Below are 26,762 nucleotides of genomic sequence, written 5' to 3' on the forward strand. Positions count from 1 at the left end.
CATTTACCTGAGCGATGTCTTTTCTGTTCACCTTTTCCACTGGTGACTCCCCCGAACTACGTTCGCCTTCCTCCTCCAGGGGGGTGGATGACAAGAAGCCACCATGCTCATCGGGGTGTCTCACAAGCAGCTGGGTTTCGGGTTCAGGTTCCGGCATATCCATCATCGGCTGGGCCAAAGGGCTCCCCTCGGTTGCTCCCTCCTCCTCCTCCTCAGAACTGTTGCTGATGTAGCGCTTTCTCCGCGGATTGGCGAAGACCCTCGGGGCTAAAACAAAGTCCAAAGTTCTCATGGGTGAAGGAGTCCATGTTTCCATGATTTCTAAAACACGCATTCGTGGTAAAAGATGGCCTCTTCTGCCCAGCGCTGGGACTTATGGGGTAATGGTGCTGCACTCTGATTGGCAGAGTGGTACATGACCCTCTTCTGGGTGGTTCACCCTGTCTCAGAACCTGCCCTATTTTGGTCAAATCTGCTCTCAGGGAGGTCCTATGTGGCCGAAATCCCTTCTGATTGGTAGAGGGATGTGGAAGGAGTTTTTAGAGGGGTCACACAAATCACTTCTGGACGGGTCACCCTGCCCCGGAACTCCCCCCAATGGGTCAAATCTCCTCTTGGGGCGGTCCTATGGGGCAAAACCCCTCATGATTGGTAGAGGGTGGTAGGAGGAGTTCTTAGAGGGGTCACATGATCCACTTCCAGACAGGTCACCCTACACTGGAACTCTCCCTGGTTGGTCAAATCTCCTCTCAGGGCGGTCCTATTGGGATGAAACCCATCCTTATTGGTAGAGGGAAGTGGGAGGAGTTGTTAGAGGGTCACATGACACACCTTGCTTCCGGTCATGTGGCCACCTTGACCCCAGAAGTAATACCCCCATGGGGCGGGACTTCCGGTCATAGGTGGGCAGGGTTTAAGGGGTCACGGGGCAGGATTTAATTGGTCAAGGGGCGGGGTTAGGGTTTGATTGATGGTAGGGCCCTTATACTACTGCAGTCTGTACTGTAATGCTGCAGGTTAATGGTTTAAGCCATACTTGATTATATATGATGGGGGGGGGGCTTGTTATAGTTATACATAATGAGGCAGGGATTCTGTCCTCACGTGTATGAGGTCCTGGGTTCATTCTCCAGCATCTCCAGTTCCTTTGAGGAGATTCTTCTCAGCAAGTTAAGGAAGTATGGGCTGGATGAATGCACTATAAGGTGGGTAGAAAGCTGGCTAGATTGTCGGGCTCAACGGGTAGTGATCAATGGCTCCATGTCTAGTTGGCAGCCGGTATCAAGTGGAGTGCCCCAAGGGTCAGTCCTGGGGCCGGTTTTGTTCAATATCTTCATAAATGATCTGGAGGATGGTGTGGATTGCACTCTCAGCAAATTAGCGGATGATACTAAACTGGGAGGAGTGGTAGATACGCTGGAGGGGAGGGATAGGATACAGAAGGACCTAGACAAATTGGAGGATTGCGCCAAAAGAAATCTGATGAGGTTCAATAAGGATAAGTGCAGGGTCCTACACTTAGGATGGAAGAATCCAATGCACCGCTACAGACTAGGGACCGAATGGCTAGGCAGCAGTTCTGCGGAAAAGGACCTAGGGGTGACAGTGGACGAGAAGCTGGATATGAGTCAGCAGTGTGTCCTTGTTGCCAAGAAGGCCAATGGCATTTTGGGATGTATAAGTAGGGGCATTAGCAAGCAGATCGAGGGACGTGATCGTTCCCCTCTATTCGACATTGGTGAGGCCTCATCTGGAGTACTGTGTCCAGTTTTGGGCCCCACACTTCAAGAAGGATGTGGATAAATTGGAGAGAGTCCAGAGAAGGGCAACAAAAATGATTAGGGGTCTGGAACACATGACTTATGAGGAGAGGCTGAGGGAGCTGGGATTGTTTAGCCTGCAGAAGAGAAGAATGAGGGGGGATTTGATAGCTGCTTTCAACTACCTGAAAGGGGGTTCCAAAGAGGATGGCTCTAGACTGTTCTCAATGGTAGCAGATGACAGAATGAGGAGTAATGGTCTCAAGTTGCAGTGGGGGAGGTTTAGATTGGATATTAGGAAAAACTTTTTCACTAAGAGGGTGGTGAAACACTGGAATGCGTTACCTAGGGAGGTGGTAGAATCTCCTTCCTTAGAGGTTTTTAAGGTCAGGCTTGACAAAGCCCTGGCTGGTATGATTTAACTGGGAATTGGTCCTGCTTCGAGCAGGGGGTTGGACTAGATGACCTTCTGGGGTCCCTTCCAACCCTGATATTCTATGATTCTATGATTCTATGATCCTAGGTCGAGATGATCAAGTGGTCCCTTCTGGCCTTGGAATCTATTAATCTATATTAGACTTTGGGGTTTTTTTTCTTTTAAAAAAACAGCCGGGGGAATTACACATGAAAGCAAAAAACAAAGTTGAAAGAGCGTTATTATTTAGGTCACAAAGTCAATAAAGAGTTAGGAAATGCCAGATTTATGCTAGCTTGTGCTTCCCACCCCCTATGCATACACATTATGATAGTTTAATTACATGATCACATACCATTTTTCCATCCCTTGAATATCCATCCCTGCCTAATTTGGTGCACAAGCAGTCATAAATCTGGCTTTTATGAGCTCTTGATTGTTGGATTTTTGCAAACTAAATATCATTCTTTTAACAAGGTATTTTTGTATGCAATATGTTATGAAGTTTCTTTAAAAATATGACTTTCCATTCTTTTCCATACAAATAGGTCCTCTTTTCAGATACAAAGCAAAATAGTGAGAAGGTTTGTTTCCTAGCAAAATAAGAGGTGCAGTGCACTTTTCGTGACAATGACCTAATTTAATAGAAGTGGAGATTCAGTGCCTGTTTCATAGAAAGAACTTCTCACCTGAACTTCACTCTCTACTGAGTGAGCTGTCTTTGATAACAGTCTCTTGGATGCACAACTTATGCAGCTCACCTACATGATGTTAGATAAAAGCTGTAGTTCATTTGTTTTGCCACCTACTTGTGCAGAGGTCACAAAACTGCTTTATTTTACAATAGAAGATGTTAGAGATGAAAGTGACATGTTAGTAAATGTTTGTCCCATCCCAGGTTTGACCAGAATTACTCCCTACAGTTCTTCTTTGAGTGATTGCACATGTGCATTCCACTCTTGGTATGTGAGCATCCTGCACGCAATCACGAGAAATTTTTTCTTCTGTGGTACCCATTGGAGCCACATGAGTGCCCTCTATTGCTGTGTACTGGTAGAAAGGGTCCAGCTGACCCTGAGCCCCCTCAATTCCTTCTGCCCATCCATGACAGTCCATGGAACTGCTCTTCTTGCTTTTGCAAGTTCTCTCAGTGGACTGTGTATTCTTGTATTTTGTTGTAAAGAGTTTAGTGTTTGTTGAGTATAATTAATTAGGTTTTTACACCAATTGAGGATTTTGGTTGATTCCTGGTGACTGAGGCATCCCTTTGCACCAGGCTTCAAGCCCTGCATTACCTGAAGTAAGGCTATGCCCATGAGTGACCTGCATGGGGCTTGTTGCCTGATCTATTGATGGTTTGTTGATTATATTATTGATTTAGAATCCCCAATTAACACTGAAATGTGGTAGGTTCTTGTCCCAAGATCAGGGCAGTATTATCAGAATTACTACTCCTACTCAGGCTATACAAATTTAGGCTTAAGCAGTTAGCGTAAGTATTTCTTATAAGACTAGGCCTGTAGGTCTCTTGAGTTTCTGCTATCAATTCCTTACCCCTTTATCTTATGATTACTGTATGGCTACGGATTCCATGCTAAAATTTAAAGATATGCTGCCAGGATATGCTGCAGGAGTTTTCCTCACTAGTGGATGAGGGAAAAATCGGTAACAAAGGCCTCGCAGCAAACTGCTCTGGATGCAGCTACTCAGCTGCCAGATCCATGGCTTCAGCAGTGGTTATGCATAGGAGCTCCTGATTGCAGTCCTCCAGGCTCCTGCAGGAGGTTCAACAAACTGTGCAGGATCTGCCTTCTGAGGGAGCCATGCTCTTTTTGGAGCAGGCTGACGCTAAGCTCCATGGGTTAAAAGACTGAAGGGCAACCCTGGAGTCTCTCTGATTGTACACGCCTGCCCCTTCCAGGAAGCATGTTAGACCTCAACAAACCCTCTGCTATTCTAGCTCAGTGCTCCAACATGACCTGCAGAGGAAGAAGAATAGGGGCCATAGGCATAAACAACCTCCTCTGCCCTCTGCATCAGTGCCTGCCCCACCTAGACATCCAGGGGTTCTAAGCAGGCATTTTGATGGGATGCTCAAGGATGATGTACCAGTTCCCAGGATGCCAGGTCCTGTTTTTTCCTGTGTTTACAAACTGCCTTTCCCATTTCCTCAGTGCTTGGTCCCATATGACTATTGGGTTTTGAGGACTGTGGAAGTGGGATACATCTTCCAGTTTATTTATCCCCTTTCTCCCCGTCCCTCTTCATGAAGAGCTTCTGGTCCAAGAGATTCAATCTCTCCTTCACGTGGGAGCCATAGAGGAGGTTCCACAGAATTTGAGGAAAGTGCTTCTATTCCCATTATTTCATCAGAGCTATTTTAGACCTACATCAGCTCAACAACGATCTCAAAAAAATAAAATTTTGCATCGTCCCCCTGGCATCCATTATTCCCTCACTGAATCCTGAAGACTTCTCAAGTTGCCCTCAATTTAAGAGCCTCTTGCTTTCATATGTTGATAAACCAAGGTCACAGAATGTGTATCAGGTTCACAGTGAAGCACTCGTAATATCAGTTCACAGTGCTTCTGTTTGGCCTGTCTGCAGTTCCTGGGGTGTTCACAAAAAGATATGGCCATGGTGCCAGCATTCCTGAAGAGACTAAGAGTGCAAGTCTACCCTTACCTGGATGGCTAGTCAAGGGCTGATATAAAGCTCAGGTTATATCCAGTGTTCAGCTCATTCAGTCAACTTTCAAAGCTCTAGGCCTACTGTTCAATACGGACAAGTCTACCATTTGCCATGTACAGAGGATAGAGTTTATAGGGCTGTGTTGGACTCTAGCCAGGCCAGAGCATTCCTTTCAGAGTAAAGATTGCAGTCTATTCAATCTCTCATGACAGACTTCAAGATTCATAGGATCATAGAATATCAGGGTTGGAAGGGACCACAGGAGGTCATTTAGTCCAACCCCCTGCTCAAAGGAGGACCAATCCCCAACTAAATCGTCCCAGCCAGGGCTTTGTCAGGCCTGACCTTAAAAACCTCAAAGGAAGGAAATTCCACCACCTCCCTAGGTAACACATTCCAGTACTTTACCACCCTCCAAGTGAAAAAGTTTTTCCTAATATCCAACCTAAACCTCCCACACTGCAACTTGAGACCATTACTCCTTCTTCTGTCATCTGTTACCACTGAGAACAGTCTAGATCCATCCTCTTTGGAACCCCCTTTCAGGTAATTGAAAGCAGCTATCAAATCCCCCCTCATTCTTCTCTTCTGCAGACTAAACAATCCCAGTACCCTCAGCCTCTCCTCATAAGTCATGTATTCCAGTCCCCTAATCATTTTTGTTGCCCTCCGCTGGATGCTTTCCAATTTTTTCACATCCTTCTTGTAGTGTGGGGCCCAAGACTGGACAGAGTACTCCAGGTGAGGCCTCACCAATGTCGAATAGAGGGGAATGATCATGTCCCTCGATCTGCTGGCAATACCCCTACTTATACAGCCCAAAATGCCATTAGCCTTCTTGGAAACAAGGACACACTGTTGACTCATATCCAGCTTCTCGTCCACTGTATCCCCTAGGTCCTTTTCTGCAGAACTGCTGCCTAGCCATTCGGTCCCTAGTTTGTAGCGGTGCATATGATTCTTCCTTCCTAAGTGCAGGACTCTGCACTTGTCCTTGTTGAGCCTCATCAGATTTCTTTTGGCCCAAACCTCTAATTTGTCTAGGTCCCTCTGTATCCTATCCCTACCCTCCAGCGTATCTACCTCTCCTCCCAGTTTAGTGTCATCTGCAAACTTGCTGAGGATGCAGTCCACGCCATCCTCCAGATCATTAATGAAGATATTGAACAAAACCAGTCCCAGGACCGACCCTTGGGGCACTCCGCCTGATACCGGCTGCCAACTAGACATGGAGCCAATGATCACTACCCGTTGAGCCTGACAATCTAGCCAACTTTCTATCCACCTTATAGTCCATTCGTCCAGCCCATACTTCTTTAACTTGCTGGCAAGAATACTTTGAGAGACCATGTCAAATCTTTGCTAAAGTCAAGGAACAATACATCCATTGCTTTGCCCTCATCCACAGAGCCAGTTGTCTCATCATAGAAGGTAATTAGATTAGTCAGGCATGACTTGCCCTTGGTGAATCCATGCTGACTGCTCCTGATCACTTTCCTCTCCTCTAAGTGCTTCAGAATTGATTCCTTGAGGACCTGCTCCATGATTTTTCCAGGGACTGAGGTGAGGCTGATTGGTCTGTAGTTCCCAGGATCCTCCTTCTTCCCTTTTTTAAAGATGGGCACTACATTAGCCTTTTTCCAGTCGTCTGGGACCTCCCCCAATCACCACGAGTTTTCAAAGATAATGGCCAATGGCTCTGCAATCACATCAGCCAACTCCTTTAGCACTCTCAGATGCAGCACATCCGGCCCCATGGACTTCTGCTCGTCCAGCTTTTCTAAATAGTCCCAAACCACTTCTTTCTCCACAGTGGGCTGGTCGCCTCCTCCCCATTGCTGTGCTGCCCAGTGCTGTAGTCTGGAAGCTGACCTTGTTCGTGAAGACAGAGGCAAAAAAAGCATTGAATACTTTCGCTTTTTCCACATCCTCTGTCACTAGGTTGCCTCACTCTTTCAGTAAGGGGCCCACACTTTCCTTGACTTTCTTCTTGTTGCTAACATACCTGAAGAAACCCTTCTTGTTACTCTTAACTTCTCTTGCTATCTGCAACTCCAAGTGTGATTTGGCCTTCCTGATTTCACTCCTGCATGCCTGAGCAATATTTTTATACTCCTCCCTGGTCATTTGTCCAATCTTCCACTTCTTGTAAGCTTCTTTTTTGTGTTTAAGGTCAACAAGGATTTCACTGTTAAGCCAAGCTGGTCGCTTGCCATATTTACTATTCTTTCTATACATCAGGATGGTTTTTTCCTGTAACCTCAATAAGGATTCTTTAAAATACAGCCAGCTCTCCTAGACTCTGTTCCCCCTCATGTTATTCTCCCAGGGGATCCTGCCCATCAGTTCCCTGAGGTTGTCAAAGTCTGCTTTTCTGAAGTCCAGGGTCCATATTCTGCTGCTCTCCTTTCTTCCTTGTGTCAGGATCCTGAACTCGACCATCTCATGATAACTGCCTCCCAGGTTCCCATCCACTTTTGCTTCCCCTACTAATTCTTCCCGGTTTGTGAGCAGCCGGTCAAGAAGAGCTGTAGTTGGTTCCTCCAGCACTTGCACCAGGAAATTGTCCCCTATACTTTCCAAAAACTTCTTGGATTGTCTGTGCACTGCTGTATTGCTCTCCCAGCAGATATCAGGGTGATTGAAGTCTCCCATGAGAACCAGGGCGTACGATCTAGTAACTTCCGTTAGTTGCCAGAAGAAAGCCTCGTCCACCACATCCCCCGGTCTGGTGGTCTATAGCAGACTCCCACCACAACATCACCCTTGTTGCTCACACTTCTAAACTTAATCCAGAGACTCTCAGGTTTTTCTGCAGTTTCATACCGGAGCTCTGAGCAGTCATACTGCTCTCTTACATACAATGCAACTCCCCCACCTTTTCTGCCCTGCCTGTCCTTCCTGAACAGTTTATATCCATTCATGACAGTACTCCAGTCATGTGAGTTATCCCACCAAGTCTCTGTTATTCCAATCACATCATAATTCCTCGACTGTGCCAGGACTTCCAGTTCTCCCTGCTTGTTTCCCAGGCTTCTTGCATTTGTATATAGGCACTTGAGATAACTTGCTGATCGTCCCTCTTTCTCAGTATGAGGCAGGAGCCCTCCCGTCTTGCGTGCTCCTGCTCATGCTTCCTCCTGGTATCCCACTTCCCCACTTACCTCAGGGCTTTGGTCTCCTTCCCTGGTGAACCTAGTTTAAAGCCCTCCTCACTAGGTTAGCCAGCCTGCTTGTGAAGATGCTCTTCCCTCTCTTCATTAGGTGGAGCCCGTCTCTGCCTAGCACTCCTCCTTCTTGGAACACCATCCCATGGTCAAAGAATCCAAACCCTTCTCTCTGACACCACCGGCCTAGCCATTTGTTGACTTCCATGAGTCCACGGTCTCTATCCGGGCCTTTTCCTTGCATGGGGAGGATGGATGAGAACACCACTTGCGCCTCAAACTCCTTTATCCTTCTTCCCAGAGCCACGTAGTCTGCAGTGATCCACTCAAGGTCATTCTTGGCAGTATCATTGGTGCCCACGTGGAGAAGTAGGAAGGGGTAGCGATCCGAGGGCTTGATGAGTCTCGGCAGTCTCTCCGTCACATCGTGAATCCTAGCTCCTAGCAAGCAACAGACTTCTCGGTTTTCCTGGTCGGGGCGGCAGATAGATGACTCAGTCCCCCTGAGGAGGGAGTCCCCGACCACCACCACCTGCCTCCTTCTCTTGGGATTCATGCAATCACAACAGCCTGAAGTTGTCTGAACTCCTGGGCCACATGATCATGTGTACATATGTAGTACAGCACATGAGGCTGCATCTCAGGCCCCTCCTGACATAGCTGGCCTCAGTATACTCGCCAAGCCACCATCATCTGGACACTGTGCTCATGATACCTTTGTGGGTTCTAATTTCAGTGAGTTGCCACGTGCATTTTCCAACAGTGGGGGATTCCCCAGATAGACCTATCTGCAAACAAGTCCAACAGAAAATGTCACCAGTTCTGCTCCCTGCAAGGCCACAGTCCAGGCTACATCACAGGTGCCTTCCTGCTACCCTGGACAGCATAGTTTTACTTTGCTTTTCCCCCAATCCCACTTTTTCACAGACTGTTACTAAAGATCATGCCAGATCACACCTGGGCTATATTAAAAGCCCCAGTGTGGCCCCGCCAACATTGGTTCTCCACCCTACTGGACCTCTCAATAGCTACTCCAGTCTCACTCCCGTTGCACCTGAATTTGATCCCCAAAACTACATCACCTGCTCCACCGAAACCTGCAGTTCCTTCATCTAATGATCTAGAAGCTCAAAGGCTAAATCCCAGAGAGCAAGCTTGCTCAGAGTAAGTTCACCAGATCTTACAAAGTAGCAGAAAGCCCTTCACCAGGGCGGCCTACCTGTCGAAACAGAAGCAGCTCTATGTCTGGGTTTGTCAGACTGGAGTCCATCCAGTATATACTAGACTATCTGCTGCACCTAAAACAAGGCTTAGCAGTTTCTTTATCAAGGTTCACCTGGCAGAATATGAGCTTTCTACCCTCGTGTGGATACCCATCATGTTTTCTCTTGTGATATGACAATCAGATTTTTTTAGAGCCTGGAAAGGTGTAGGTCCCGTGGGGGTCCCAGAGCTTGAGCTCCAGCCTGAGCCCAAACATCTACATCAGAGTTAAATAGCCCCTCAGCCCAAGCCCAAGTCAGCTGGCATGGGTCAGCTGTGGGTTTTTAATTGCAATATGGACATACCTTGGGGGTCGGCTGGACCCTTTATACCAGCACCACTAGTGGTGGCAGCAGAGGGAGTTCATGCCATTGTGATGGGTACCACTGAGGGAAAAATTTCTGGCCAGTGTGCATAGGGCACAGGCACACCAAGAGTGGAATGGATATGTGCAATGCATCTACAAGAACAACAGTTACGAAAGGTTAGTAACTGTTTTGTCATTCTGCAGTACTTTGTCTAGTTCAAATTTTAAATGTCTCTAGTGATGGGATTTCTTTCACATCCCTTATGAGACATTGCCACAGTCTCACTCTTTGGTAGTTTTAGATCTCACTTTGAGTGAGCAGATCTCACTTTTGGGATGTTTTCTCTGAGATTGGACTAAATCATGAAATCCTTGCTTAGTTTTTACTCAGTATTTTTTGAAGCAAAACTCTCATTGGAGTTAATAGGAATTGGCCAGAGTGAAAGCTGAGGGAGGACCTCAGACTTCAGCCCAGTCTCTGTAAATTTCCTTTTCTTCCTTGTACAGTATGTTGCTTAGGGCTTGTCTACACTACCAAGTTTTGTTGACAAAACTTATGTCGACACCCAAAAATCGACAAAACAAAAATCTCCAAAGGGTGTTCACACTTGCTTCCTCTGTCGACAGATCATGTCCACATTCGGGACACCATCATCAACAGAGTGAGCAATGCACCGTGGGCATGTATCCTACAGTGCAGTGTTGTGGGAAGGAAGAGCTGATCACTGCGCGAGTTCTCCCACATCCCCCTCAGCTGCCGAGAGCAGCATCATGAGTGGCTCTGTAAGCTATCCATGCTGAGGAATGCCAAAGTAGCACAGCAGTCTGTCCCCCGCCCCCTGCAGCAGGAGTCTGCCTGCTGCTGTGTTCCTAGTGCAGGGCAGAACAGGAGCATTCCAATGATTTGCTCTTTGTTTGTTCCCCAAAGGGAGCAGCACACAGATACTTCCCAGAGCTTTGAAAGGGGAGGGGCGCATGCCTGCTGGGCAGCACAGATCAAAACATTGAGGAGAGCAAGCAGGGCAGATATTGTGGGATACTGGCGGAAGCCAGTTCTGTCGACAAATAATCAGCAGTGTCTACACTGGCTCTTTGTTGACAATAAAGGGAGGGGAAAAGACAAAAGTCTCTCGTAGGGGAGGAAGTTCTTTGTCACCAAAACTGAGCATTTTTTGTGACAAAAGTCCCATTGTAGTGTATGCTCTTGCTATTTTGTCACCAAAAGGCAGTTTTTGGCGACAAAACTTGGGAGTGTAGACAAGGCCTTAATTAATTGAAGTCCAAGCACAGGAATTATGTTGAAAACTGAACTAGTCTATTGACGGGAGCGAAGGCAGAAGCCACGTTCTTGGATCCACGAGAGCAGATGAATTTCTGGCTTGTATAATTTTGGATTAAAGTATTTGATCCACTTAATTACCTCCAGAAAAGCTAGACCATATATCTCCTGTCAATGTTGTTAGTGTCACCAGCAAAATAAGGTTTTCAATCCATCCTCTGCTACTCTTTCCCAGTAAAGACCAAATATTCCCAAATGTGGTATGCAGTATGGTCAACTTCTGTAAGAGGCACTGTGATGGGGTGGACTAGGCCCTGAGGCCCCGTGCTGGAGACTTCGCTGCTGTGCCATGCCCTGCCTCAGAAAAGGGAAGTGGAGAGGGTCCTCCAAGCTGCCAAGAGAGGTGGCATAGGATGCAGCCAACCAGGAAAGAGACTGCAGGGCATAGCCAATCAGGGTCCAGCAGTGTTAGGGGGCTTATTCCTTCACCCACTTACTTCCCTGGTCCTTCTCGCATGAACAGAGAGCAACAATACCCGAAGTCCAAAGGTGCAAACAATTCGATGTTTATTGGGGTGAACTTCCAGCAAGCATGATTCCAATTTCCTTCCTTGGTGTCCCACTTCCCAGCTCTGACACCACAGAGCCTGACCTGTGGCCCTGTTCCCATTCCTGCCCTCAGAGGACATGATTCCAATTTCCCCATACCCATTCCCTGTTCCCATTTCCCCCTTAGCAAAACATGATTCCAATTTCCCCACCCCCATTCCCTGTTCCCATTTCTCCCATCCACCCACGCACCCACTTCCTGGTTGACTGCAGACTATATAGTAAAACTTGAGTTCTGCTTAGCTATACCTTAACCAGTCATTTTACTGAAATTTAACTCACCAATCCTAACATATTGTAACATGATTATTTAACCAATTATATCCCACCACCTTAATTAGTTTACACCCAGCAAAATTAATTATACAGCAGACAGAAACAATCACAGAACCAGACAGAGATTATACAGACAAACAATAGGAGAGTGGGAACTATAATGACAAAACAATACAGAAGTGAGGATTTCACATCCCAGCTATTGATAAGTGAGTTCTTGCCAGACAGGATGCTATCAAACTAAGTTTCCTTTTACATCTTCTAGGCACTTCCCTTTCTCTGGAGGCGATTGGCATTATCAGGACAGGATTGGATTCCTAACAGCCCAATAGCACCTTCTTTCAGTGTGACTAGTTTGGAATGTGAGGATGTGACCATTCGCTTCCCAGCTTATGGCTGCCTCTGCTGCTTGGCCAAAGATCTTAGCCTAAGCACAGGGCCTCAGACTGTCACAGTAAGAGAAGGCTCTTACACCAGCAGACAGTGATTTTGATTCTTTCTTTTATACCTCTATCACTAGCCAAGTGATAAGAATACACCTAAATTCTTAGAATATAGGCCTTTACTGACAGGCCTGAATATCTATATCCTAACAAGCAGGCTCATATAAAAGGAGTTGCAGGACCAGAGTGAGTTCAGTCTGCTGGCAGGGACTGGGGGAGCAAGAGGTGCTCCTGGCTGGCTGAAACGGCTGGACAGATCAGTTGCTGGCAGAGATCGGGGAGCTGGAGAATAGCTTGTGGTTGGCTGCTGGGACTAAGCAGTAGTTACTGTCAGGGACCAGGGGAGTGAAGAAAGTGTTTTTGTCTGGCTGCTGGGACTTATCTAAGACTGGCTACAGGGAAGTGGCCCAGGGAAACATAGAACAGAAATTAGTAACGGTACAGAGCAGCAGGCTGCTATACTTAAAGGGTCCTTGGGTTGGGACCAGTAGCAGTGGGGGGGACCGGGTCCCCCCACCGCCAGTCCCCCACCAGCCACTGGAGGAAGTGGCTATGTCCTAAGGAAGAGAATTTGAACTGTGGCACCCCTGGGAAGGGGGCTGCACTATTGGGACTGACTCGGGGGTTTACCGAACTGAGTAACTGTGGTCAGCGAACTGAGTCCAACGGGTGGCTCAGCAGGAAGGCTGAGGTCACTGAGGACTCAAGTAGAGGCAAGGAGTCTGCAGGGAAGAAGTCCTTGGGGAGCTTCTCAATTCTGGAGTAGGGACCTTGCAACCAGACCAAGGAAGGGTACCCTGATGAGCCATGATGGACTGGTTAAAAATTGAGTCCAGGGAGGGCTGCAGAAAAGGACACACCAACCAAGGGTAGCATGACCGGCCCTGTTGGACTGTTTTAGAAGACTGAGCCCAGGGAGGGCTGTTAGGACATAGGGGACATTTTTGACTGTGTCCTGGAAGGGGTTTGCTTGTTTCACACACAGACTGTGTGTGACTTGGCTAGAGGGCTGAGTCACTGAAGACGTGCCTGACAAGGGCAGCAGCTGACAGGGGCACCGTGAGCAGAGTACCGTCTTTACATACTTCCAGACACAGTCATCTACTGTGTAATAATATGTTAGGGGAACACAAGGCAGTGTCATCTTGGCAAGATGCCCTGGCTGTATTTTGAACTTTCCAGAGAAGCCTATGAATTCAAATAATGCATTGTGATACCATTACTATCTTTTACCCTGTAGGCATATTCCAATATTTGTGATTCTATTCATAAGAAATTGTAAACCTGCAATATTGATTTATAATACATAATTGTAAACCTGCAATATTGATTTTCATAAGAAATTGTAAACCTGCAATATTGATTTATAATATTTATTAAATCTGTATTTATAATTCTTCTATTTGACATAATTGTAAATCTGCAATATTGATTTACAATCCTGTATTAAAGCTTGCAAACCGTACCTTGCAAACTGCTCAATTGGCTTTGCGTTCTCTAAATTGATACTTTCTCTCACTTGTTATGGCGCTTGTAAAACTAAACTGCTCAATTGGGCCCTGAATTGATACTTTCTCACTTGTTATTAAGATTGACGCTTGTAAGACTAAACTGCTCAATTTGACTCTGAATTGATACTTTCTCACTTGTTATTAAGATTGACGCTTGTAAGACTAAACTGCTCAATTTGACTCTGAATTGATACTTTCTCACTTGTTATTAAGATTGACGCTTGTAAGACTAAACGGCTTAATTGACTCTGCTTTCTCTTTCCATTGATTGTAATGGAGATTGACATGCTTCTTAACTAACTTCACGTTATGTTCAATTGGCTCTACTTTGCAAACAGACACTTTGTAATGGAGATTGACATGCTTGTTTGTAACACCCATGAAGAACCGCGAATTGGAGCTGGCGCTCATAGAAATGTCACATAGAGACTCCCACCTTCTATAGTTTGGATCAGGAATGTTAAAAAACGGGGAGTCTCAAATAAATAACACCTTTGTATAACAAAAGAAAGGCAATACCGAAGGAATGTCAAGAGACAGGGAGTCTCAAATAAAATAACAACACTCGGTGAAATAAGAAATGTGTTTTTTATTAAAGTAAGGAATGTATGTGAATGAATGGTGGGTTTTGAATAAACAGGGAAGTGCCAGCCTAGGAATTTAACATCGATTGGCCGAAGAAGACGCCAGGTGGAGACAACCAGAGAACCCCACCGGAGGGCAAACTGGGATCCACCCGACCAATTCAAAGGATGAAGAAAGCTGATGAGCACCTGACAGCCGTCCTGGAGCAGTCATGACTAACGATATGACAAAGCAAATTCCACGGACTGGCATAGGAAGAAAGTCCTATAAAAATGGACACTAAGGGCTGAGAACTTGGAGTCTCCAGGTCTGCCACTACCCTTCAGGAGCATCGGATGCGCATCTGACACGGACTCCGCTCCACTCTCGTGTAGAGGTTACCTAGCCAGTACCCTGTCACGAGCAACCTCTAGGCTGGTAACTATAAACCCCTATGCAGAACTGGTATGAATGAATGAATGAATGAATATATATATATATATATATATATATATATATATAATTAAGTAAGGAATAAGTAACGATAGGACAGTGTGAGTTTTATATTTCTTTATTATATTTACAATAAATGTGGCATTTTGCCTTTTCCCTTTAATAAGATCCTGCTGGTTTTTATTTTATTGGTACAACATTTTGGTGGAGAATTGTGAAAGGGGGAATATTGGTAAAAAACCTCAGTTATTGTAAATATTGGTGTGCACACCGCCAGCTCCAGTGAGCTAGGCATTTCTATTAGGTTAACCAGACCTGCTGGCCTCCGAGAAGGTAGCAGGGGACCTGCTGGCCTCCGAGAAGGTAGCAGGAAAAACAGATTAAACCAGACCTGCTGGCCTCCGAGAAGGTAGCAGGGGACCTGCTGGCCTCCGAGAAGGTAGCAGGAAAAACAGATTAAACCAGACCTGCTGGCCTCCGAGAAGGTAGCAGGGGACCTGCTGGCCTCCGAGAAGGTAGCAGGAAAAACAGATTAAACCAGACCTGCTGGCCTCCGAGAAGGTAGCAAGAGACCTGCTGGCCTCCGAGAAGGTAGCAGGGAGAAACAGGTTAACCGGACCTGCTGGCCTCCGAGAAGGTAGCAGGGAGAAACAGGTTAACCAGACCTGCTGACCTCCGAGAAGGTAGCAGGGAAGAACAAGCATAGATTAAGCACTGAACAAAATCAGGAGTGATAGAAAAATTAAAAATTTGTTAGAATGTTAAAGAAAAAACAGGGTAAAGCAGGTATGGAGGGAGGAATGAAACCGGAGGGAGCTCCCCCCTCAGCTTTCATTAGAGAAATTACACCTTTCAAACAAGTCCTCCAAAGATATGGACATAATCCATGGACTGAACAAGTCCTTGTAGATGTCTGTACTATATCAGACCTAGAGGATAGATTGGCTCAATACACCCTCATGTACAAACCTTCTAGTGCTGCCAAAAGAGACGCAGCAGCTATTTGGCTATTATGGGAGGCATGTAATAACAGTTACCTCTGCCTAACTACCTGTAAAGAAAATAACATTTCTCTGCAGGAAAAACTAACCCAATTGGAAAAAGGGATAGAAAATTGGAAAGTGGTGGCAATAAACTCACAAAGCCAGATGGAAATAATAAAAGAGGCACTGCAGGAATACAAAAGCAAAGAAAGATTCCTGACAGAGCAAACTACCGCATTTAAACAAATAGAAAAAGAAAACCAAGCCCTAATTAAAGAGAATCAGGTCCTACAAGGGATGGTTAAAAAGCTAACATTAGAACAAGGCAGAACTCCGGTAAACCACAGTCGTTGTGAATCTATTATCAAACAGCTTAAATTGAAATTGGGCTTTGCCACCCGTCAAATTGCGGCTGTTAGCTCAGGAGAATGGGACCCTGCCAACCTTAATCTAAGATCAGATTGTGGGGGGGAAGCCTGGGATCACTGGGACCCCCAAGGAATTTGGGAGAAGGATATTGTGGACGACCTAAAGGAAAGTCCTTCAGTCTCGGTGGCTGCTTTAGAACGGCGCACCATTACTACCCCCAGGGCGGACGCTGAGGGAGGGGGTAATGAACAAATCACAACTATCCCGGTGTCAGCAGCAGACCTAAAAGCAATGGCTGACCACCTAGGTACACTAAATAGGGAATCCTTTTCCCGGTGGTGTACCGATGCCTTCCTATTAGCCGGGAGGGAGAGATTAACCACTACAGAGATCTACCGACTTATGGGGATATGCGCAGCTCCAGAAATAAGAGCCACACTGGACCGTATTAGGGTAGAAGAAGCTACCAATGAATTATCCCTAATGGCGATTTTCGGGGAACAAATAGGCAGGAGAAATTTTATAGCCCAAGCTGTAGCTTCAGCCCAGGGTCCCAACGAAGACCCAGAGAACTATCTTACTCGATGGGCATTAATGCAGGTGATGGCCGGTCTAGTAACCGTGGCTGGCATTGCCAATTTATATACCTTACCATTCCCCATCTCCTCCCTGAGAGATTGTGCCGCGTCACTACTACCATATTATTCAGGGAAACTGGCTGTTTGGCAGGATGGGCATCCTGCTACTTTAGAAGAATTAAGGGGGATGGTGCAGCAAATTACCACACATGCAGGACCAAAACCTAACATAAAAAAAGAAAGAGTGGCATATGTGGCTGCCATGGAGCCAACAGTCACCTATTCAAATGAAAGTGGGGAAAAGGGAATTTTAGCACCCCGTGGAGGTTCCTGGAGAGGGAGGTCTCGAGGACGGGGAAATTATCATGCAGGAGGGAGGTTATATCCAGAAACACACAGAGCTCGAATAACTGAGGAGAATAGACCATCTCAGGGATGCCCCGATAAGCTCGATCCAGATATGCGTCGAATGATGTGGAGATTGTTAATGCAGCTGGGAGGGGATCGGGAAAAATGGGACAAGGCTCCTATGGCTGATATCATGAGGGAAATGCTAAGACTGCAAAGCCAGCAGAGGAGGGTATCTGGGGTAACCACCCCAAGCGCTCCTCCGATGGATTTGCTTCCTCCCCCTGCAGAGGATCACGAATACTTCTAGGGAAGCCCGCTGAATGTAGAATCCCCACCTGGTATAGGAGCACAGCAGTGGAGATTCATAGGAAAGTTAACATGGGATCCAGGAGGGAGACCCCACATATACATTCAGCAGGGAGACCAAGCTCCTACCCTAGCCCTAATAGATACCGGAGCCTCAGTCTCCTTAATTAAGGCAACCCCCCACAATGGCAGGAAGGGGCAGGAGGTAATCCTGCAGTCATTCCAGGGGAAACCCAGTATGGGACAAGAATGGACACAAGTCCCTTTCACAGTACAAAGTTTCCCGTCCTCAGTGCAATGCTATAGCACAACTGGAAACTTAATTCAAACAAAATACATGACTAACGATGTAATTCTAGGAACGGATTGGTTGTTTAAAAACAATATCCTAATCGATTTACCCCGGAGCGCCCTGTGGAAGCTGGAAGCCCTCCCCCCTTTTTTATCAAAAGAGAGCCAAAACAACATGGTTTCCAAAAGAGGAGACCGATCAATTGCAGCCCTCACTGCCCAACAGAAAGAGGAGTGGCGTGCAAAGTTTCCCGTGGTCTGGACCCAGAAGAAAACAGATTGTGGTAAAATCAATGCTTGTGTCAAAATTGTAGGGGAACTAATACCACCCCAGAAACAATACAGGTACCCTAAAGAAGCTGAAGCACAATTGATCCAGATCATCAAGGACCTGGAAGAACAGGGGGTTATCAGGAAAACTAACTCTCCCTTTAACTCCCCTGTGTGGCCAGTCATAAAGGCAGATGGACAGTCCTGGCGACTAACTATTGACTACAGGAGGATCAACAGAGGAAGCATCCCCATGGCTCCCATCGTGGCAGATATGACACAAGTTATCCAAAAAGTACAAGCCACCTCCAGGTACTTTTCAGTTATAGATCTGGCTAACTGTTTCTTTGCAATACCCTTACACCCTGATTCACAGGACCAGTTTGCCTTCACCATAAGGGATCAGCAATACACATTTCAACGCTTACCCCAAGGATTCCAAGACTCTCCAGCTATTGCCCACAGACATGTGGTAGATATGCTGGATCAATTAAGTCCAGCAGATCGACTACTTGTTTTTTCCTATGTGGATGATATTTTGGTTTTCGGGGAGCTGGAGGCGCAGTACAAAGGCTTACAGAGGATGTCCTCACACTAATCCAGGACACCGGATTCAAGGTAAGCCTGGAAAAAGCACAATTGGTGCAAACCCAGGTCAGTTACCTAGGGATTATCATTGGCCAAGAGGGAAGGCAGGTAGATCAAAGGAAGGTGAGGGCATTAATTGAAATGCCAGCTCCTACCGATGTACACTCCTTAAGGGTTTTGCTAGGGGGATTCAACTTTTTACGGCGCCATATCTATAAATATGCAGAGATCACCCTTCCTTTATGGAAATTACTTAAGAAAAAGACACATTGGGAATGGGGTCCAGACCAGGATACCGCTTTAAACACCTTAAAACAAAAAGCCCTAACCGCCCCTGCTTTGCGCTTCCCGGATGAATCAAAACCATTTGTCATCCGGTTAGCAGCTAATGAAGTGGCCATGGCAGCTACCCTCTTACAACAAAGTGAGAACCAGAGATTGGTACCCGTAGCATACGAATCTAAGAAATTGCAGGGAGCTGAATTAAATTTCGACACTTGCGAACGGGAGTGCCTGACAGCAGTATGGGCTGTTCAATCCTTTGAGCCGCTTACCGGCAGTGCCCCAATTACAATACAGAGCACACATACACCTCTGAAATACATCCTGTCTGGAAAGTTGATAGGAGGCAGGGTATCTAATACCAGGATGGCACAATGGACCCTAACCCTGGTAAACAGAGGAGTCCGGGCTGACACAGTAGCTAAACCTGACATGCTGACTCATGCTCTTATCGAAAGGGGGACTAAGCATGAATGTCCACTAGTTACACTAGAACAGAGAATCATGCAAGCCCAAGCGCCCCCCCTTGAAGAACTAGATACAGTGGGGCGGGAAAGACACATTTGGTTCACCGATGGCAGTTCCATGGTGATCCATGGTAAAAAGAGAATCAGATATGCAGCCATAAATTTAGAAGAAGAGGTGCTAACAGGGTATTTAGATCAGGGCTCGGCACAACATGCCGAACTCCACACAATATATCAAGTTTTAAAACAGTATGCAGCAGAAGAATGCCCCAAAACTGTATACATCTATGCTGACAGCAACTATTGCGTGATTGGAGTGCAATATTGGATGTTTGATTGGCAAAAGAACGGCTGGAAAGCCGCGGATGGTAAAGAAATAGCGTATATAGAGGAATGGAAATGGATTTATGCCTGGGTTACCTCTCATCCCAATCAGTTAAAAATCAAACATGTAAAGGCACATGGGAAAGGCTCAGCAGCTGAAACCATCTGGAATAACCGTGCGGATGCTATAGCCAGAGACTATGAAGGGATAGCAGCAGTAACCCGAAGGCAGGAACAGAAGGTATTAGGATCAGTCCACGTCCCAGGAAGAATTGAAAGGCAGGAACTGGTGAATATAGCTCACCAATTCATGCACGAAGGAGTGGAGGGGACGCTGGGAAGGTTAAAGCAAGTAGCAGAATGGAGGGGGATGAGAGATGATGTAGAAACATGGGTCAGGAACTGTGTTCAGTGCGCCAGAGATAAAGCCCGACCCCCATACCAGCCTCAATTGCTACATCAAAGAAGGCTGGGCCCCTGGCATAGGATCCAAATAGATTTCATTGACAAATTACCACGAAGTAAAGAAGGATTCCGGTACTTGCTAGTAATCATAGATTCGTTCTCAGGATGGGTGGAAGCTTTCCCTACTAGGGACAATAGTGCTCGTACCGCGGCTAAGAAACTATTCTCTGAAGTAGTTTGCAGATATGGGACTCCCGAGATTATTGATTCAGACAACGGAGGATCGTTTGTGGGAAACATATTTACCCTAATGTTTAAAGCTTTGGGGGTGTCACACAAACTTCATGTTCCATACAGACCCCAGTCCTCAGGACAAGTGGAACGAATGAACCACACTATTAAAGAAGCTCTCAGGAAAGTTGTGGACCGCACCGGTAAAGACTGGCCTGAGAAGCTTCCACTAATACTGGCAGCTATCCGCAGCAGCAACAGGCTGAGAACTAAAATACAGCCTTACCAAATCCTCTTCGGGCAGGCAATGAGGCTGGTCATTAACCCTGAGCAAACATCAGATACGGAGATAAACAATCCGCTGGGAGCTCATGAGCACTGGCAGTGGCTAAAGCAGCTGCAGGAAGATAAAGCCACCTTACAGCATAGGGTGAGCGAAGCCATTGAGCTCATGAATACAAGAATGGATAACAAAAAACCTGGGGACTCACTATTATGGGAGCCAGGGGATCAGGTAATGTACTTAAGGCTGGGCAAAAGGGATCACACACTAGAGTCGAAATGGACTGGACCTTACTCCATAGTTGATCGCCTCAGCCCTCTCATTTATCGCATAGACAAGAATGGGAAATTAAAATGGGTTCACGTTTCACAACTCAAGCTGTTCTCATGACTTAATCCTCTCACAACTGTAATTGTATTTTCAGACACAACACCCTGATAACAGTTGTGAACCAGGATCTGCAGACGTGGTGCGTTTATTTTTCATTCCTGCAGGCACGAAAGACTGCTGCTTAAAACCGCCAGCTCTGATCCTTATCAAAAGGGCAAAACAATGCCTCCAAGGAGATGGAAACCAGAGCTACAACAGACGCAGCAGCCCCCGTTCTGGATCAAAGCGTTAACCCTACTTACAGTGGTGAAAACACAACACCCAGGCGCTTCCACGCCCATCAATAACAATGGTATCCATGCTCCGGGATACATGGGACAAGGTAAATCAATTCTCACTGCCTTACTAATACATGCACAAGCCAACAACACACCATGGCTTCCACCACAAGAGACAGACATTCACTTAAGATGGGTTGATTTAAAAACTAATCTCACATTAACAACTTTAGGGGAAACACATGTATATATTGGAGAAGGGGAACTGGGGCTACAAGTAAATATCTCAGTCGCCGCAGGAAGGAAAAAACATTGGATGGTGGGGGTACGGACGGCAGGATATGTGGGAGATACCACCATACTTTCAGACTACCCCTCGCTCCCTTATATATGGGAGGGGTTTATAAAATCCGGGGACCTTGTAACTGTAATTGTAGTCTACTGCCCAAGTCACACACATGCAATGACATTCCCAGATGGGTGTGAATGGACTTGGGAAAAAGAATATGTGTTTATAAGAAACACCCCGGTACAAATGGCAAAACCAGCCTTATTTAAAACCCAGACTACCCCGGTAAAAGCCTTGGTGAGCCCCCTGCTGGTAAAAGTAAGAATTGACATGGATTGGACACGACTAAATGTATCAAAGGTAGAGCCCAAGTGTATGCCTTTCTCTCTCCCCATACTGTTAGCCTGGATAAAGACACATAAACTGTCCCCTCCAGATACCCCTCACCCCAGAACTAAAAGAAACATTATGGATACCATGCTAGGCGGGTTCGGAGCAGGACTTGCCAACTCAGTAGATTTGGAAACTATTAAAAACAAATTAAACTCCCTGGCTCAACTACAGGACAACCTGATACAAAAACAAGTACATGCCAATGTAGACTTGGTCCAAATTGGTTTGGGCAACTTAAAAGCGCAGTGGAATCTCTGGCAATGGCTCAATACTACTACATGGCTTGTGCGCAAGAAAAGTTTAGATATAGGAAACCACACGGCCATAGCCATGGGATGCACTGAAATGCAGATTCTTGCCCTTGCCACATTGGAACATGAAATGTTCTGGGTCATATCGGGAAATATTAAGGTTTTGATGCATTTGGTAAAACAAAGAAAGAGATCTTTATTTGACACTTATCAATATGACTGGATGCAGTACGTTTCCAGTAGTGTAAAACCAGACTTGTTAATAGGGGAAATTGTTGTCAAAATTGCACACCAACGGTCCCTGGAGGCAAAGGTATGGAAGGTTAGCCCACTTCCCATATTACACATGGGATCCTTCTGGCTACCCCAAACCTCGAGCCAGTGGGCTGGGGAGGGAGGGAAGCTATTGGACACTAGAGGTTGTACCGAATGGACTCCTCAACAGTGGGTGTGCCTCACCTTGCCTGTTGCTCCAGAACCTTGTAGTAAAGATACATCACTAGGATCATGTATATGGGATGAATTGGATAATGAGACCAAAGTATTGTATAATGGACAATGTGTGTGTATTAATTCTTGGGAGGAAGTATTCTGGGAAGACGGGAGTGTTAGCAGTCCTCCAGTAGATGAATGTAAGTGCAATGTAAGTGCCATATTCACCAAAAGCCACACATACTATTTACCACAGCCAAAAAAGTCCCAGCTGACATTAAGTGCGGGGTTGGCTGAATTCTCCATTGACCTTGGAATTCAATGGCATGACCTTACTGATAGTCTAATAAGAAGTAAAGAAGTGACACATTTTCTGGAACAAACAAATGATCAGGTGGGAAATCGAACTATTCATATTATACATACCAATGGGGACATGTTAAGAATTGCCACAGCAGAGAAACAAATAACAACTTATCACTGGTATGATATATTCTCTGGATGGTCCCCAACCACCAATGGTATCCTGTCAGTAGTACTACATCCCTTGATAATAGTTTTATTATTAAATTGTATCTGCATAATCGGAATGTGTGGTATGGGTTGTTGGATAAGAAGAATGTACACTCGATTAGAATCACAGAGTCAAATAGCCTCACAGTACCTCTTCTTGAACAGGCTACAAAATAGGTGACACTGACGATTATCTGTATATCTTAGTGTCAAAAGGGGGATTATGTAGGCATATTCCAATATTTGTGATTCTATTCATAAGAAATTGTAAACCTGCAATATTGATTTATAATACATAATTGTAAACCTGCAATATTGATTTTCATAAGAAATTGTAAACCTGCAATATTGATTTATAATATTTATTAAATCTGTATTTATAATTCTTCTATTTGACATAATTGTAAATCTGCAATATTGATTTACAATCCTGTATTAAAGCTTGCAAACCGTACCTTGCAAACTGCTCAATTGGCTTTGCGTTCTCTAAATTGATACTTTCTCTCACTTGTTATGGCGCTTGTAAAACTAAACTGCTCAATTGGGCCCTGAATTGATACTTTCTCACTTGTTATTAAGATTGACGCTTGTAAGACTAAACTGCTCAATTTGACTCTGAATTGATACTTTCTCACTTGTTATTAAGATTAACAAAAAGAAAAGGAGTACTTGTGGCACCTTAGAGACTAACCAATTTATTTGAGCATGAGCTTTCGTGAGCTACAGCTCACTAACACGGCTGTTCCTCTGAAACCTGTTATTAAGATTGACGCTTGTAAGACTAAACTGCTCAATTTGACTCTGAATTGATACTTTCTCACTTGTTATTAAGATTGACGCTTGTAAGACTAAACTGCTCAATTTGACTCTGAATTGATACTTTCTCACTTGTTATTAAGATTGACGCTTGTAAGACTAAACGGCTTAATTGACTCCGCTTTCTCTTTCCATTGATTGTAATGGAGATTGACACGCTTCTTAACTAACTTCACGTTATGTTCAATTGGCTCTACTTTGCAAACAGACACTTTGTAATGGAGATTGACATGCTTGTTTGTAACACCCATGAAGAACCGCGAATTGGAGCTGGCGCTCATAGAAATGTCACATAGAGACTCCCACCTTCTATAGTTTGGATCAGGAATGTTAAAAAACGGGGAGTCTCAAATAAATAACACCTTTGTATAACAAAAGAAAGGCAATACCGAAGGAATGTCAAGAGACAGGGAGTCTCAAATAAAATAACAACACTCGGTGAAATAAGAAATGTGTTTTTTATTAAAGTAAGGAATGTATGTGAATGAATGGTGGGTTTTGAATAAACAGGGAAGTGCCAGCCTAGGAATTTAACATCGATTGGCCGAAGAAGACGCCAGGTGGAGACAACCAGAGAACCCCACCGGAGGGCAAACTGGGATCCACCCGACCAATTCAAAGGATGAAGAAAGCTGATGAGCACCTGACAGCCGTCCTGGAGCAGTCATGACTAACGATATGACAAAGCAAATTCCACGGACTGGCATAGGAAGAAAGTCCTATAAAAATGGACACTAAGGGCTGAGAACTTGGAGTCTCCAGTTCTGCCACTACCCTTCAGGAGCATCGGATGCGCATCTGACACGGACTCCGCTCCACTCTCGTGTACAGGTTACCTGGCCAGTACCCTGTCACGAGCAACCTCTAGGCTGGTAACTATAAACCCCTATGCAGAACTGGTATGAATGAATGAATGAATGAATGAATGAATATATATATATATATATATATATATATATATATATATATATATATATATATATATAATTAAGTAAGGAATAAGTAACGATAGGACAGTGTGAGTTTTATATTTCTTTATTATATTTACAATAAATGTGGCATTTTGCCTTTTCCCTTTAATAAGATCCTGCTGGTTTTTATTTTATTGGTACAACAACCCCAGCTCTCACTCTAGACAATGACCCAGATCTTACAGTATTGAAATAACTGGGTCAGATTCTCTGGTCAGGCTGGACTCTGCTCAGTGCAAGATCAGGGTGGGAGGCAAAGGTGGCTTTAAGCCACTGATATGTTCCTCAAGTGCTGAGACCAAATGGTTTCTAGGAGCCCTGTTTTGCATAACTAAACCTTGCATCATCTCTTTTGTAGTAACTAGGGCCCCAAAATTATATATTATTATCATCTAAGAATTGCCCAAGCATCAAGGTCTTTTAGAAAAGATAGAATGCAGGACTGAGAAAATAAATCTCAGGGTCTAATAGCTAGACTTCAATAGTAAGAGGAAACAGAGTTGCTGCAGCCTTTTACAAGAATGTACCACTGGTGCTGCTAAAGAGACTTCTCTTTTTTCCCTGTCTTTGAATGAATATATTGATATTCAACATTAAAATATTCTGAGAGATTGCCAGATACAGTGGAGGGAAAAATGGGGAACAGGATGTAATGTGATATTGTCATTAAATGAAGTTGTGTGTGTAAAAAGGAAGTCAACTGTAAGTGATACAGCTTTGGTCAAAACATTGTAAACTTTAATGACTGGGTTTCCCTCATGGACAATCCTGTAAGGTAAAGAAAGGAGGTGCATTCATACTGATATCTTTTTAGTCTCGTAACAAAGTACCTATCTTGAATAGGCGCCTTTAACTAACACTGCTACCCCCTGACATTTGACTCCTTTAACTGTCTCTTTCTATCTTCCAGCAATTTGGGTTGCCCACTAGCACACTGGGGAAAGACTATAGTCAGGTCCATCCTTTGTTCCACCTGTGTTTACAGTGTCAGCTCTGGCTGTGAACAGTAATTGAGCTGAAAGCTGATGGCTGAGTAAAGATCTGATGATAAGGAACACAGTGTTTCTCTTCTGTGATTACCCAAATCAATCAATTGACCATTTCCTGAAACTGAATTAGTAAGGAAATGTACATGTTGTGTATGTGCTTTAAAGATTGTCACGGAGTTAGTGTGTGTCCTTGTTTTGTAACAGATTACAATCATGATAGTTGTAAAGGAGCTTTAAAACTGAACAAGTTACAGTTGTTAACTAAAATTTTAGAACACTGTACATGTATCTATCATGGTGTCTAGGTTCAAGTTCTAGGTGCTTAAAAACATAAAACAGACCAAGTGTACAAGCCTCTTGAACTGCAATCAGCCTGTACAGTCTGTCATAAATGTCAGATATTTAGGAGTGTTAGATCCTGGGTCTAAGGTAATTTGTGGGGAAATAGGTTAAAAAGGGTGGGCTACTATAGATCCATTGAGAAGAAGACCTTGGTGAATTGGCATGTAAGTGACTGAATTGTCTTATGCTTTAGTGTGTTAATAACCAGTTAGCACAAGTGAGGCTCTATTCTCAAGGTCTCTTAGTCAAAACTTTAAACAAAGATACCTTTCCAATATACTGATTAGGTATAAGTGTTATTATCTGTTGTAGCTATGTGATTTGATTCTGAAAATTTTACATATTTTAAATCAAGATTGGATGTTTTTCTAAAAGATATGCTCTAGGAAATATTTTGGGGGATGTTTTGTGGCCTGTTATACAGGAGATCAGATTAGGTGATCACAATGGTCCCTTCTGGCCTTGCAATCTATATCAATGAATGGCTATATCAATCAATTTCCTAGTCTGTTTGCCAAATCATAATCCAGTACTATTTTTGTCTTATATACTATACACTTAGTTGCTGTTGTTAGGAAATTTAATAAAACTTTAAGACTAAATTCAACTCAAGTCCTTTTCTTTAGTTAAGCAATCAAAATTAAAAGAATCCCGAGAAAGGTGGAACAAGTAATCAGTTAAGCAGTTGCTTA

The 26,762-nt window shown here is 44.8% G+C and overlaps 1 protein-coding gene across 1 annotated transcript in view; it reads left to right on the forward strand.

Annotated features, from left to right (window-relative positions):
* Positions 1 to 26,762, forward strand: part of TSHR (thyroid stimulating hormone receptor) — a 208,420-nt gene that overhangs the window by 112,804 nt on the left and 68,854 nt on the right. The window lies entirely within an intron of this gene.

The sequence above is a fragment of the Lepidochelys kempii genome, chromosome 6 (genome assembly GCF_965140285.1).
Source record: "Lepidochelys kempii isolate rLepKem1 chromosome 6, rLepKem1.hap1, whole genome shotgun sequence".
In the NCBI taxonomy this organism is placed as follows: domain Eukaryota; kingdom Metazoa; phylum Chordata; order Testudines; family Cheloniidae; genus Lepidochelys; species Lepidochelys kempii.